The sequence below is a fragment of the Plectropomus leopardus genome, chromosome 22 (assembly GCF_026936395.1).
Source record: "Plectropomus leopardus strain MGB_pleo_1.0 chromosome 22, ASM2693639v1, whole genome shotgun sequence".
Taxonomy (NCBI): Eukaryota; Metazoa; Chordata; class Actinopteri; order Perciformes; family Serranidae; genus Plectropomus; species Plectropomus leopardus.
Genome location: NC_142197.1, coordinates 8,635,520 through 8,648,973, shown reverse-complemented (window position 1 = coordinate 8,648,973; position 13,454 = coordinate 8,635,520). Strand labels below are relative to the sequence as shown.

The 13,454-nt window shown below is 40.4% G+C and overlaps 1 protein-coding gene across 5 annotated transcripts in view; it reads right to left on the bottom strand.

Annotated features, from left to right (window-relative positions):
• Positions 1-13,454, bottom strand: part of anks1b (ankyrin repeat and sterile alpha motif domain containing 1B) — a 284,427-nt gene that overhangs the window by 193,089 nt on the left and 77,884 nt on the right. The window lies entirely within an intron of this gene.

Here is a 13,454-nt window from a genome sequence, read left to right as displayed (position 1 = left end):
AAGCAGCATAGAGGAAGAAAAAAGAAAAAAAAAAAAAAAGAGCTTTCCCTCCTCCTCAGCCAATCAGATCCATCTTTTTTCCCCTCTGGATCACACACCCCTCCATTGATGGCACAGTGGAAGCTTCCAGAGCGGGTCTGATTGCAGGTCCACTGTACTGTAAGCACAATAATCACACACTCATGCACACTGTAATTCCCATTCATCACAGTTTACTGGTGTAATTGTTGGCTGCATTATGTTTAATAAACTCCACTTGCTCTCCTCCTGTGTGGATATTCCACCATATTATTATTTTCCACTGGAGTGACTCAGTTTCGCCAGGGGATCGTTTAGGTTTCATCTTATCTAATCTGTTGTATATACATCCTTCATCACAGTGGAGTACACTCCTGCCAAGTCCCAAACCACCACAAATGCAGCGCAATCACTCTTCATTTGCCAGCGACAGTATTTTGTGGAGAATACCCATGCAGTGTCTGGGGATAGATCATCGCTTAAAGGTTAAATTCAACAGCAATAGGTCATTTATTTTGACCGTGTTACAATTACAGGTATATTTGAAAGCAATGATAGACAACAAAATATGCCAATATAGAAAACAAGGTGGAAATGACAAATGTCATGACACACAGTGGTGGCATTTTTGGCCACAGGGCCAATTACTTCTGAGGACACCTCACAGAGTATTTTTGCACTTGTAGACTATAACCTTTACACTAGTAGTGTTGAAGAAAAAAATACACAACATAATAAAAAACATAGTTATAAGCAGATGATATACGTAGCACACCGATTTAGGACAATTCTTCGACCTACACTGTTTGTAAGATATTTAAAGAACACTGCCAGTATTTTTCATGGACACTGTTACTGAAGATGACCTAGACATGAAGGATACACTTTTTGTTATAAAGGTGAAATTTTACTCTTTATGCTTCTACTGGGTCCATGGGTGAAAAAAAAGAAAATCTCAAACTTGCCGTAATATATCTGAGTATGGGGATACCAGCTTAAGAAATGTATACTATTATTGTTTATTGTATTCCAATGCAATTAGTATCCTACTTTTCTGCTAGATAGGGTTACATCGTGCACTTCCCTCTAAACAGTCCCTCTCTGTGCTCATGCATGTTTGGAGTGAAACCACAGTCAGATTAATGTATTTGAATAATTTATGGTGGCTTGAGGAGGTACAATTATCCAGTAACTGAGGAGAGAAAAAGCGACAATTAGAGGAAAGAAAAGGGTCTTAAAGTAGAATTACAAGCTTGTGGTTGTTTGCCTATGACAAATAGTCAAGGTTCAGTTTACATCTATGTCTGTCCAGACTGATATGTAGCTATGACAGTAAACAATGCTTCAAATACAGATGTTGCTGTAAAGAAGTAACAACTTCAAATTGTGGATGATTCACACAAAGCTTCAACCTGGCAGCATAGAAGATCTATCCAGCAGTTTCAAGGTGGACACCCAAGATTTCGTGTCACCGTGTCAGAGTCACGATGTTGAATAACAGCCAGAAAAGCCCTTTTGTAGCTTATTACAATGTCACAGTGAAGATGACCTTTGACCTTTCAGATATAAAACTTCATCACTTTATCCTATTTAACATTTGTGCTTCATTTTGTAATAATAACAGAATTCTTGAGTTATGGCAAAAGACGTGTTTTGCGAGGTCACAGTGACCTTGATGTTTGACCTTCAAAAAAAAATTCTAATCAGTTCATTTTCAAGTCAAAGAGGCCGTTCTCACAAGACAAGAACAAGACAGTATTACAGAAATATATTTTTCTGCTTTTCCATCCTATTAATCATTTAGCAAACTGTCTTATTAATCATTTAGATAGAAACTACCATTATTAAAAGGACCGGTTCAGAAGTAACTGCAGCTGTCACTCTTGTGTTTTCAATATTGGTTGTTTATTATGCCAAAAAATTAAGGATACAAATGTAAAATACAAAATACAAATTTAGGATACAACAGGAAAGATTGCTTTGTCAACAGTTTCCAAGGTCATCAATTAACCCTGAAGTGCTCAGAAAAATGAAAATTCAAACATCTATCATATCATCCATGAGAGGGCCTAATGGTGAGATTGTTTTGTCAACATTTTGGTTATTAACATTTGGATCACGGATTATGCTTTGAGGGTGATAATGACTGCATTTTCATATCCAACAGAAGAACAAACACGCAGAGGCAATGAAGCAAACCAATCACAGGCACACACAAATGCTCAACGCGGATATGATAACCACCGGGATGTAGATTGCAGCCATTGTTGTTGCTGCTGCCGTTGACCCGTTCTGTCTCTGCAGCCTTAAACAGACAATAAAGCTTTGTCATTTCAATCCGCTGTGCCTCACGCACGCAGCTTCAGATAGGGAAAACGCAATTCCCAGACAGAAAGGAGAGTGACAAAGAGATGAACAGAGACACAGAGTGACAGCGTGAGGGAGATAGAGAAGAAGAGGAGGAAAGAGAGAGCGGGAGAAGCAGAGAAAATCCTTCCACGTTCTCAGAGCGGGCTATATATTTCCATTACACTCGCTCTGACAGCTTTCCGATATCGTCTAGCACTTGGTGTATTGTTGCTGATTGGGCCCTGAGCAACAGCCATCTAATAATGACACATCAACACGCGTGGCAGCGCGTTATTGACATGCCCATACAAAAGGATGTCAGCGCTTTTCTTTCAGTGGCAAATGTGCTGATACACAATTACTGGTCGAATATAAAAGGTATTTATAATGAAAAGTACGTGCTTGTCCTTTTTACCAACAACGTTGAAGGGTTTTATGAATATTTGAGGAGAAATCTGTGAGCTTTTTTTATGTTACATCTTCACAATCTATGCATTATCCCCCACATTATCCAACATAACTGAAGGACCCACACAAAATCTACTTGCACTCTATTACAGTACAATTACCTGCACACATACACACACACATTTCCCATGACAAACACTATCAATGTTATCTAAGTTCATCTGCATGAGACCAAACAAACAGCTACCCATGCAAATAAGAGAGCCTTATCAGACAGGCCGGGGCAGAAATGAAACCAGAGTGAATGAAGCACAGAGGTATTTGTTTGAACATACATCGTGCTAAAGCTGATGGCCTGATATGCAGGATGAGCTTCGTCTACGTTACAGCATCTCATAATCCCAGCAGCTCAGCGCGCTGCCTGGGGAGAGCTGCGTAAATAAACAGAGAATGAAAAACACAAGAGAGACAAGGTGAAACTGTTTTTTCTCCTTCTGGCTCTTGTCTCTTCTTATTAATATGGATCCATCTTTCTTTTAACAAGTACACAGCATATACTTAGAACATAAAACACTACGCTGAAGATGTTTCATCTGCTATTTGTTATTCCCTTTATACGCAGTTTTATGTTTTGTTATCTTACAGTTAAACTGAAAGTAAAATTCACACTTGCTAAGAAGTCAGCTCACATATTTTGGTGTTTCTTGTGTACTTCTTCGGTAAAATCATGATGAGGAGAAAGGATTGATTTTTTATGGTGCAAACGCTGAATAGGCTTAGGCGGTATCATGGTATTATGGTTACATGAATATTTAGAACAGTTTACAGAACTGAAGACTTTCAATGCTGTCAAAAATACTGGTGCTCCTCTCTCTATTACTTACTGTATGTAGTGCTGTGGGGCAAACAGCCTATTTTCACATCTAACTTGGGGAACTAGGTTTTTTATTTCGACCAAAGTCGAGTTAATGATTGTTGAAACAGTGCGCTAACAAAGCAGAAGACAAACAAGACTACCTAATAGAAGGTTTGATAATTGTTATTTTGTTTCTCTCGTGTTTGAATGAAGTGCGTCACATCCTCTCTAGACAATGCACGTGGTGCTTCTTCTCCGCTTTCTTAAAGGCTCAGTAATACTCCATTTACATATAAAAAAGAGATACATCCGTTTAAAACGTACACGTCACTGTTCTCACACTTGCACGGGTCCTTTATGTTGGCACAGATTAAGCCAACAGATGGCACTAGAGGGCAGAGTCAAACGCGTCAAACAACAACAAAAGAGCAACAGCACAGAAGGTTCTGATACTGTGGCTTTAAAATGAGGCAGCATTGTAGATGGCGGATGTCTTTACAGCTATTATATACAAAATGTGGGCGGAAAATTCTTTTCTGTATATATTGCTTCATATTATTACATATTTCCAATTCATTCCGTTCCGCTATTATTTAAATTTCTTTGTCGTCTCCTACGCTCGTATCTCATTTGAATTATGCTCCGTTTCATCCGAATCTGTGAGCTCTCAGAAAACAAGCACAAATACAGACAAAATAAACGCAGACAGAAGACTCTGTCTGTATCCTTCTCCATATGTATTGTTGGGTATAATTGAGCAGTTACAGCCAGGATGGCAGTAAAGATAACAAAACTGATAACTGATTTTTTTCATTTCCTACAATGTTTAATGCTACAGTTCAAAGTGAGACTAAACTTTCGTATGGATGTCCATTTCTGAGCCACAACGAAGGCCAAAATGTAGCAGGCAACAGACGGTAGTGCTTGTTGTTTTAGCTGGGATGATATCTAAAAAAAAAAACTTTTGAGTGAGCAGACAGAAGCAAATGACGGTATGAAACACTAAATAAAAATTTCTGAATAACCACAATCATGAGAGATACTTGAGCATACAGACATAAATCTGCACACAAAGTATTTGGCTGACTGGTTGAGTAGTTTGCGAGATTAGCTGCAGATACAGATACACACAAATCTACCAAATGCTTGATCCCCACAGATAACACCTGACAAAGATAAAAGTCTTTTTGACTTAAATTGCAACGACGACTTGTAGCTTTATATGGACTATTAAAATAACGATTGTTTTCCAGCCTAAATAATAAAAACTATATTTAAGATTAAATCTTTCACATCATACAAGAATATTGTATAGAATGAGAGGTGGGACGAGAAGGAGCAGTGTGCTTCCTGCTTCCCTCATGTCTCTTTGTAACCTTAAGCCATGAGGAAGAGATGGAGAAGAAAAGAAAAGGAAAAAAAAAGAGCATTATTAAGAGAGTGAACATGGAAAGTGAACGAAGTACCCGAGGCCAAGAGGAGTGAATGCAAAACAGAGCTGAGAAGATAAGACAGGAAGGAGATGATGACGCAGGAAGAAAGGACTCTGACGAGGGAGAGAGGAAGAACAAAGCAGCCATCCACATTTCACAGCCAATTGATCCGTCGCTCACACTCCCAATAAGAAGTTCAAGAAACACACACCAGCGATTTTCCCCGGGGTGCACAGGTCGACGGTAGGCAATCAAAATTTGATTCCAAAATACAGAAAACTACCAAATTATTCATCAAATACTTGACTGTACTTATCTATATTTAATTGTGTGGACATAATTCATGATAACTCTTCAATTCTGTTACGATGACTGCCAATGTGCTCTGTTCAAGCCAGTTTTGTGACTGTTTTCTTTATGATGCCGAGTTTCAATTTGTAATTTTTGGTAACTGTGATCTAGGGTTAAAGCTTTCTTTTACTGTTATTACCAGATTAATAGTTTGTCTATAAAATATCGGAAAATAGTGAAAAATCATTTAGTTCAGTCCGACATTGCAACTTCAAATGTCATTATTAGTTTACAATGACATAAACAAACCAGCTGCCAGAAAACAGGTAAAAACTACACATAACTTGTAAAAACAAGTGAAATTGTTTAAAAATTCTAAAAATTAATACGTCATTCTATCAGCAGAGCAATGTCATGTGTTTTTACATTACACAATAAAATAAATCTATCAAATCAATGCATCCTGTAGATCTAGATGATTCATTTAGTACTAATTATATTATACGAAATGCTTCCAAACCCTCAATAATCAACTGCAGTATCACTTGGTAAAAGTCAATAAACACAAGGGAAGCTGGCAGCAACAACAGTCTGCAGAGATGGAGTCTGTGTAGCAGGTAAAAAAGGCTGCTCCGCCCTGCCTGCGGTATGTGCCGCAGCCGTGTCCCATGTATTTCAGCTTCAGAGTTGTCTGCGGCTCGGCAGATGTCTCACCCAGGTGTCACACCATACACCATCCCTGCCACCTCCAGATGACAAAATCAGTTCACTGGTAATCAAAAATACCTCACGTTAAACACTTTGATATGCCTCATATGAAATGTACAAATGTAAAGTATCCGTTGTTTATAGAAACTTATTGCCAACATTTTCTTCTGCCAACTGAGCAGAAAAGAAAAGAAAAGCATTTGCTTGATAAATGGCTTAAACAACTAATCATCAATCATTTTAGCTCCACTAATATTATGATACATTTTCACATTTTCCTGTATTGACTTTCAAACTGTGATCATAACTGCTGACAACTGCTCACAGTGCTATTTGTTCATGTTTTATGTTTCATTTATCACAGTATTAAATTAAAATGATAACCTTCAACCGAAGTTATAATTACATATAAAGGATTTTATTACTAGATCTGCATGTCTATGCATCAGCCAAAGATCTTTTCAGAGATTTTATTTCAAACATAAAACTAGATGTTTGAAGTGTTATGTTTTCAGAAAATTCACCCTTTTGTAGATGCAGTTTTGGACTAGTTTCATTCAGTACATCAACAACTGTGTTTATCTTTATTCACCATATTTGGAAAAACATCATTAAAACATTTCTCTTATCCTGGACCTCAATCAGAATCTGAAACATTTATGACAAAATAGACACAAAGAATTCAATAAAGGAAATTCAAAGAAATAACCTTCTGTCAAATTAGACTGCTTCAAGTCCTACATTACGCTGTGTTCAGAGGAGCTGTGGGTTCGGCTTGATAAAGACTGACAGTCTGGCTGACCTGGGTTCATATTTCTACAGTGCCCTTGAGCAAAACACAAAAGCCCTATTAGCTCTAGGGTTGCTGCTCTGTTGATGAAATCCAAACCCTAATCTTTCTGTGGGATTAGCAATTTAAAGAGCAATCATATTTACATTTTTTTGTCAAAGCACAGAAGAGGGAAATGCTGCAAATGTGTTTCCGTGTCTTCACACAACACCTCGATTAACACGCTCACGCACAATCTGCTCTCAGCTTGAAAGAATCACTTAGGGTGCTATAGTTTGTTTTGATTCATGGTAAGATGAATCAGTTCTCTCTTGCTGAACTTTAATTGGGAAGCCCAATGCCGATGGAGCGTCAGGCTGCGGAAAACACATGACATAACGTTTCTTTAAACAGATTACTCATAAGAAAACATCCTATGGCTCAGTGTGACTGTGTGTTTTGGCAGCAGCGGGCATGGCGGCAAGGGATGTTTGAGCGAGCACTTTCCCAGGGCGGTTTCTCGTTGTAACATTTGCTCTCTTAGAGGCCGTGTTCACATGTTGACCATCAGGAAACATATGGCTTCATTTTCATGTGCGGTAGCAACATGTGTGAATGATCGGGCATGGAATTACCAAAACTGTAAGATGAATGCACGCAGGCATAAACACAGAGAGACATTCGTGGAAGCACACAGCAGGCGAGCGACCTCATGATCTTTTACCTTTGTCTTAGTTCACACAGCCTCTGGGCTCCCAGAAGGCCTAGGTGTACCTGGAGAGAAGCCTGCAGAAAGTATTTCATGCATGCATGTGCCCACACATGCACACGGCACATTTGAAGCACAGATGGTGCAACATCCTTCTAATCTCTCTTATTATTTCTCCTGATTTTATGCTGCTGATCTCCTTCCTCCTCCTTGGGGAGCACAAAGGGGAGTCAGAAAACAGCGGAGGACAGGAGGGGAGAGAAGGGATAGTATGACCCTCCTTCACAATGTTTTTGGAAAAGAAAACATTCTTAGGGTATATCTGCCACACAGGGGACATACTTGACCTAGTCAGTCACCCACACACACACAAAATAACCCTTAAACTGACTAGTCCAGAGGCCCCGTGCAGAGAAAGCCTCAAGGTTGTGCGCTGGTTCCCACACACACACACACACACACACACACACACACACACACACACACACACACACACACACACACACACACTCCACATCTGCTCTATATCTCTCAACTGTCCCTCACACTGCCACAGACAGGCACAAGCAAAATAATCTTTATAATCAGCTTTGCTCTGGGCACCTTGGGTAAAGTGTGTCGTCATTAGTCAGTACACGTACTGGATGCAAGGTTTTCAAAATCATCAATACTTTTTCCATACCAAGGGTTTAAAATTATTCTATTTTCGTTTTATGCATTCTATAGCATTGAAAGTACTGGAGCCTTGAAAAAAAAAGATCTATAATCAGATTTGCAACCCAAGGCTGAACAGATAAAGCAACAGTGAAAAGAAAATCAAGCCGTACGAGACTGGTGGCTGTTACATCAACGAATCCACCATGTGACTGGAGGCAGAGGAGCAAACAGGCAGCGCTCTGCGAGTGGATGTCGCAAAAGCATCACTGTTATTCAAGAAGCAGGCAAAAGTTTGAAGAAGTATTTTCTGTGGCAAGAACTTTTGTGATGCTTTTCAGCAGCCAATTCTCAAATTTTGGAGTATCCTTGAATGCACCACCAAGAAGAGTTTTTGAAAATGCTGAGTGGTGTACCAAGGTCTCTTTTATCAAACCAGCCAGGAGGAACTGTTAACCACCACTTTACAGCTCAGCAATTTGTTCATCGTCTTTTAAAATGCTGACGTGATTCCACGAAGGCCAAATAAAAAATTACAAAAAATCAAAGGGCTCAAAACATGTTTGGTAATGTCATTACTCTCATTAGAGTTTTCAATGTTAGTTAAAGCTTGAATACAGGTCGTCTGGCAACATGACAGAAAAAAACGAGCCCGAGTCCCCAAAAAAGCACTTGTCAGCTGGACCCGCAAAAAAATCGAGAGAGATATGATATGATGGCCGCTGCCTGCAAGTATGGAGAGATATTTCCTCTCACCCAGGCACATACCATAAGTGGTAGTTAGCTGTAGTCTTTGGAGTGTGCTCAAGTGCAACTTTTTGGTCGAGACACAGGCAACATGAGGTAAAGCAACAGTTGGCCTTCATTGCACTAGTTCTCTGATGTTGGTTTGGTGTGTCTGAGCCCTAAAACACACCGGAGGGACCTCAGCCACTGCCATCTCTCTCATTATTTTCAGTTCAATAATTGTAACGGGTACTGTGGGACTCTGAAGGACTGAAGATCCTTTTAAGTGGTGTGATGATCTATGACCAGCAGTCTACAAAAACAGGTCAAGGGGCAAGCTACTTCCTTTTTATCTGAGAGTTCATTCGAGCTGCGTCTGCTCCCCTCTGCAAAAACAGGACTACTGAATTTAACATGTCATTATTTGCTCAACTTTTGGTTGAGGCTAATGTAATATTTTACTTAATATATATATATATATATATATATATAGTTATTCGGAAAAATCCAACACGTTATCTTCAAAAACTTAAGTGTTTTCCTTCGGCACAGCCCTAAAGTGAAGCATCAGTTCATGAGTCAATCTGAGTGGGAGAAAGAGAGATCACAACAAACAACGCCTCACCCCTCAAAACATGCTTTTGGCCCTGCAAGCAGAGCGCGAGCCTCAAGTAAACAAGCGATCTTTCAACATCAATCACTGTCTCTCACACATACAAAAACACACACATAAACATGCACACACTGTATGGTATAATAATCTTCTCCAGCCAGACTGCCTCCACCTCTCTCATACACACACACATGCTCCCACAATAAACAAAAACAGCTGTGAATGGGAACTACTGGGACCAATTAGGCATTAAACAGTGGGCTGGAACTGGTTTACCGCCAACTAATAACATCCACTAACCTCCAATAATCCTCTATTGCTGCAGCGGAGAACTGGCCCACCTACACACTTCCCCTACCTCTCTTTCCGTCAATTTCTCTCAAGACCTTTCACACTCATTACAGCTCTCTCCCGCGTCCTTGTCCACACTCTTACGTTGCTATTTGTCACCTCCAGCACAAAGGTAAGCAAAAATATTGTGTTTCTCATGCTCATGAAAGAGCAGATATTAAGACAAACAGCGTGCTCCTCTGGAGTCGCCCGATAAAACAAAGCTGCACACAGAGATATACACACTCAACCTCTGGCACAAGTAATGGTGTGCGTGGGCAGAGTAATATCGTCGAGAATGGGGTAATGTGCAGCCAATGGCTGCTGCTGTAAGTCTCGATGATGGGTGCGAGCGTATGCGGGTCTCAGTATATCAACCTGACTAATGTATGCAGGTCCTACTCTCTACAGCAGACAGGACAGACAGGGGGAAAATATGGAGCTTAGGCATCGTAAACACACTAACACACTATAAATCCTCCGGTCAGATTTATGCCCGCGACCTGAGAACAGCTGTACCCTGACACCGACAAACGCAGAAATGCAAGACCACTGAACAAATATGAATCATACATAAAATGCAGAGGTACTGAAATTTAAAATTGGTGCTAAACAAATATTTTCCAAAAGTCAGTGCGAATAAGGCCTGGTGCACACCAGAGGATTTTTGAGTCTTAACTGATTTTAAAAACATGGGAGTCCAAAGACATGACAGAATTAACCCATATTTAAAGGTGCAATGCAGGAAGTGAGAAAAAAAGGAGAAAATGGATTATTTGTTTTTCTCTAAATGCTGCGCTTAGCCAAGGATGCAGCTACAGTGCCTTTGCAAAAAAAGTAGCACAAAGATAACAGAAGGGGTGGAGGACGCATGCTGACATAGCCAGCCAGCGCCAGGTTTATACACTCATTCTACATCCGACGAGGCAGACTACTGCCAACCTGGCTTTGGAGACAAAAGTCGTATTCATGCTGTTGGCAGCCATGTTACTGTCCCACACAAGTACGCGACATCCAGTCGGTGATGCTTCCTGCTCAGCTCGCTGTCATTGACTGCTGAGTGTTTCTGCTCAATATTCTGCTGCTGTGCTTTTACATTACAAGATTTAGGGCCGTGCTGACTCAGAATTATGTCAGTAGAACTGGATTTGACTATTAAATTCTAATATTTGACTGTTCGTTTTGTTTTCCGTACAAAGTTTGAAAGTTTGAATGGGCTCTGCTGGATGTTCAGTGTGACAGCAGCATTCATGTAATATAGTAAACAAGCTAACTGTGCTGTCAAACAACACCAAGAGACTGTATCGTATTAAACTGCTGTGAGCTGTAAATTCACCATTTTTAAGCGAAAGTCTCCCCTCCTTTCTTCTCCTCTGTGCCGCTACCTGCATGTCTGCAGCTCTGTTTGTCAAAGAATAGCGTGAAAGTCAAGAGCAATCACTCTGCAGCAAAATCTGGGGACAAAAAAATCTCCAGAAGTACTCTCCACAGAGAAAAAACTACTGCTCAACTGGAAACAGTCTCAGTCAACTGAGGGTCTCCAACTGATGATTCAAATCTCTGACTGAAGGGGCAGCCTTACCAAGATTTAAAGTTGTAGTTGTGTTATCAAACATGTTTGATATTTGGGATACCAAATCAGGGAGAACCCAATCCAGTCTGTAACATTCAGACTGTGTCTATAAACTCCTCACACAGATAGTTTTACTCAGACCAGCTTTGATTTGGGAGCCCCACTGCCATTGCACAGAGGGGCGATTCGGACCCAAAATCTAACCAATTATCCTCCAACATGGGGCCAGCAAAAGGCAAAAATAGAGACTGCGCCTTTAAGAATGCGAGAGCGCAGTCATGCTGAGTACCGCTGTGTCTGTGTGCCACAGCGTGACAGACAGCCGAGGTTTTCTAATGTGAGCTCTGTAGCTTAGCATTTTCACTGGTGTTTGTTACACAGGAGCAGAGATGAAAACTGATGATAACAGGGTAGATAAAACCAGTCATTTCCTGCTTGTTGATAAACAAGGCTCAAAGTGAGATGTGTGATACAAAGAGAGATACAAGAAAAGCTCATCAGTGTAATTAGATGACTTAACAAGTGAGCTTCCTTTCCCCTTTCATTTCACAGATGCACATGAATACAAGCGAACTTTTAAGCCTAACCGGAGGGATTCTGTGAGATCTGAATATCTAAATGTCGGAATAAATAACTTTATTTTCTCTCTTTTCACTCTCAAACTTTTTTAATGCCAGGACAAGCCTAATCAAAGACTGTAAACTGTGTTTTCAAATAAATCACATACAAATGCATTGATAAATACCTTAAATTTTCAAGGGACCTGTGCTACTCAACAGACCAAAACAGTGATGCAGTCACAGCTCATATCTTTGCATGTTTTAGCAGCATATAACACCGTCTTTGCTGATTTTTTACGGCACACCAAAGCAAATACTGACACGACAACATTAGTGTGTCCTTATTTTTTTTCTTTGACTGTAATATTTTGCCTTATAGCTAGCAAGTATCCCCTCCCACACATAACAGTCAACATACAAAAGCACACACACACATGAACACGTGTCGACTGTGCACTGAGGTCAGCATCTATGACAGGATCTTCTCAATCAGCATCTTCCACCCTGTGTGTGTCCACGCTGCCTGCACAGCAGCTCGCTCAGCCTTACAAATCATTGACGGGGTAAAAAAAAAAAAAAAAAAAGAAAGAAAATTACCCGTGTCCACTTGCTGACAAACCTCTTCATTTCAGGGGCAAGGGACGCCATTTATCACAGCAAACAATTAGGCTCTAACAACTCTCAGGGGGAAACGATTTGGCTAATGGTGACAGAGGAAAATGTGCTTATTATGCAGAGTAAATAACGCTTCAATAACCTGGGGGTCCATTACTGCACCACCATCAGGAGTAGGAATATTAAAAAAGACATCCAAGCCATCAAAATTTCAGCCAGCACTTCCTGTTTGCCTCATGCTCGTCTTAAAATGACAGCGCATCAGCGGGCCGTTACATCATCGATATGCTGCGAGCAGAAATAGATAGAAAAAGAGTGAGGGAGGAGGAGAAGGTCATTTTTGCTGATGAGGAATGACAGCAGTTGCAGGTTGAATGCTCCCAGAGCTGAAACGCTCACCCGGCTGTCAGGGAGAGATCGCTGGGAACTGTAAAAGATCGACTCTGTTGGACAGGAGCCATAACGAGATGACCTGTGGCAGCGCTGGTTTAAATGCCCCGAGAAATACACCGGAAGAACTCAACTTTAATTTAAGACCTTTTTTTGTTCTGGAAAAAGCTACAGCATGCAGGGAAACGCATTTTTTTCAGCCACAATTGACCATTTAACGTGTAAGTGGGAGCTACAACATGTAAAAAAGTAGATTTATGTATCATTTCTTCACCTAATAATGGCTTCTCTGTGCTACAGGAACCCAGACATGAAGTTTTAATGATGCTCTTCTGAGTCCAATGAATTCGTCCGCCTTTCCCTGGAGCATGTAAGAGGTCAGAGCCAGATACAGAAAACGGCTGACCCAAACTGACCCCAATAAAGGGAAAACACAAACACTGGCAGTAGCA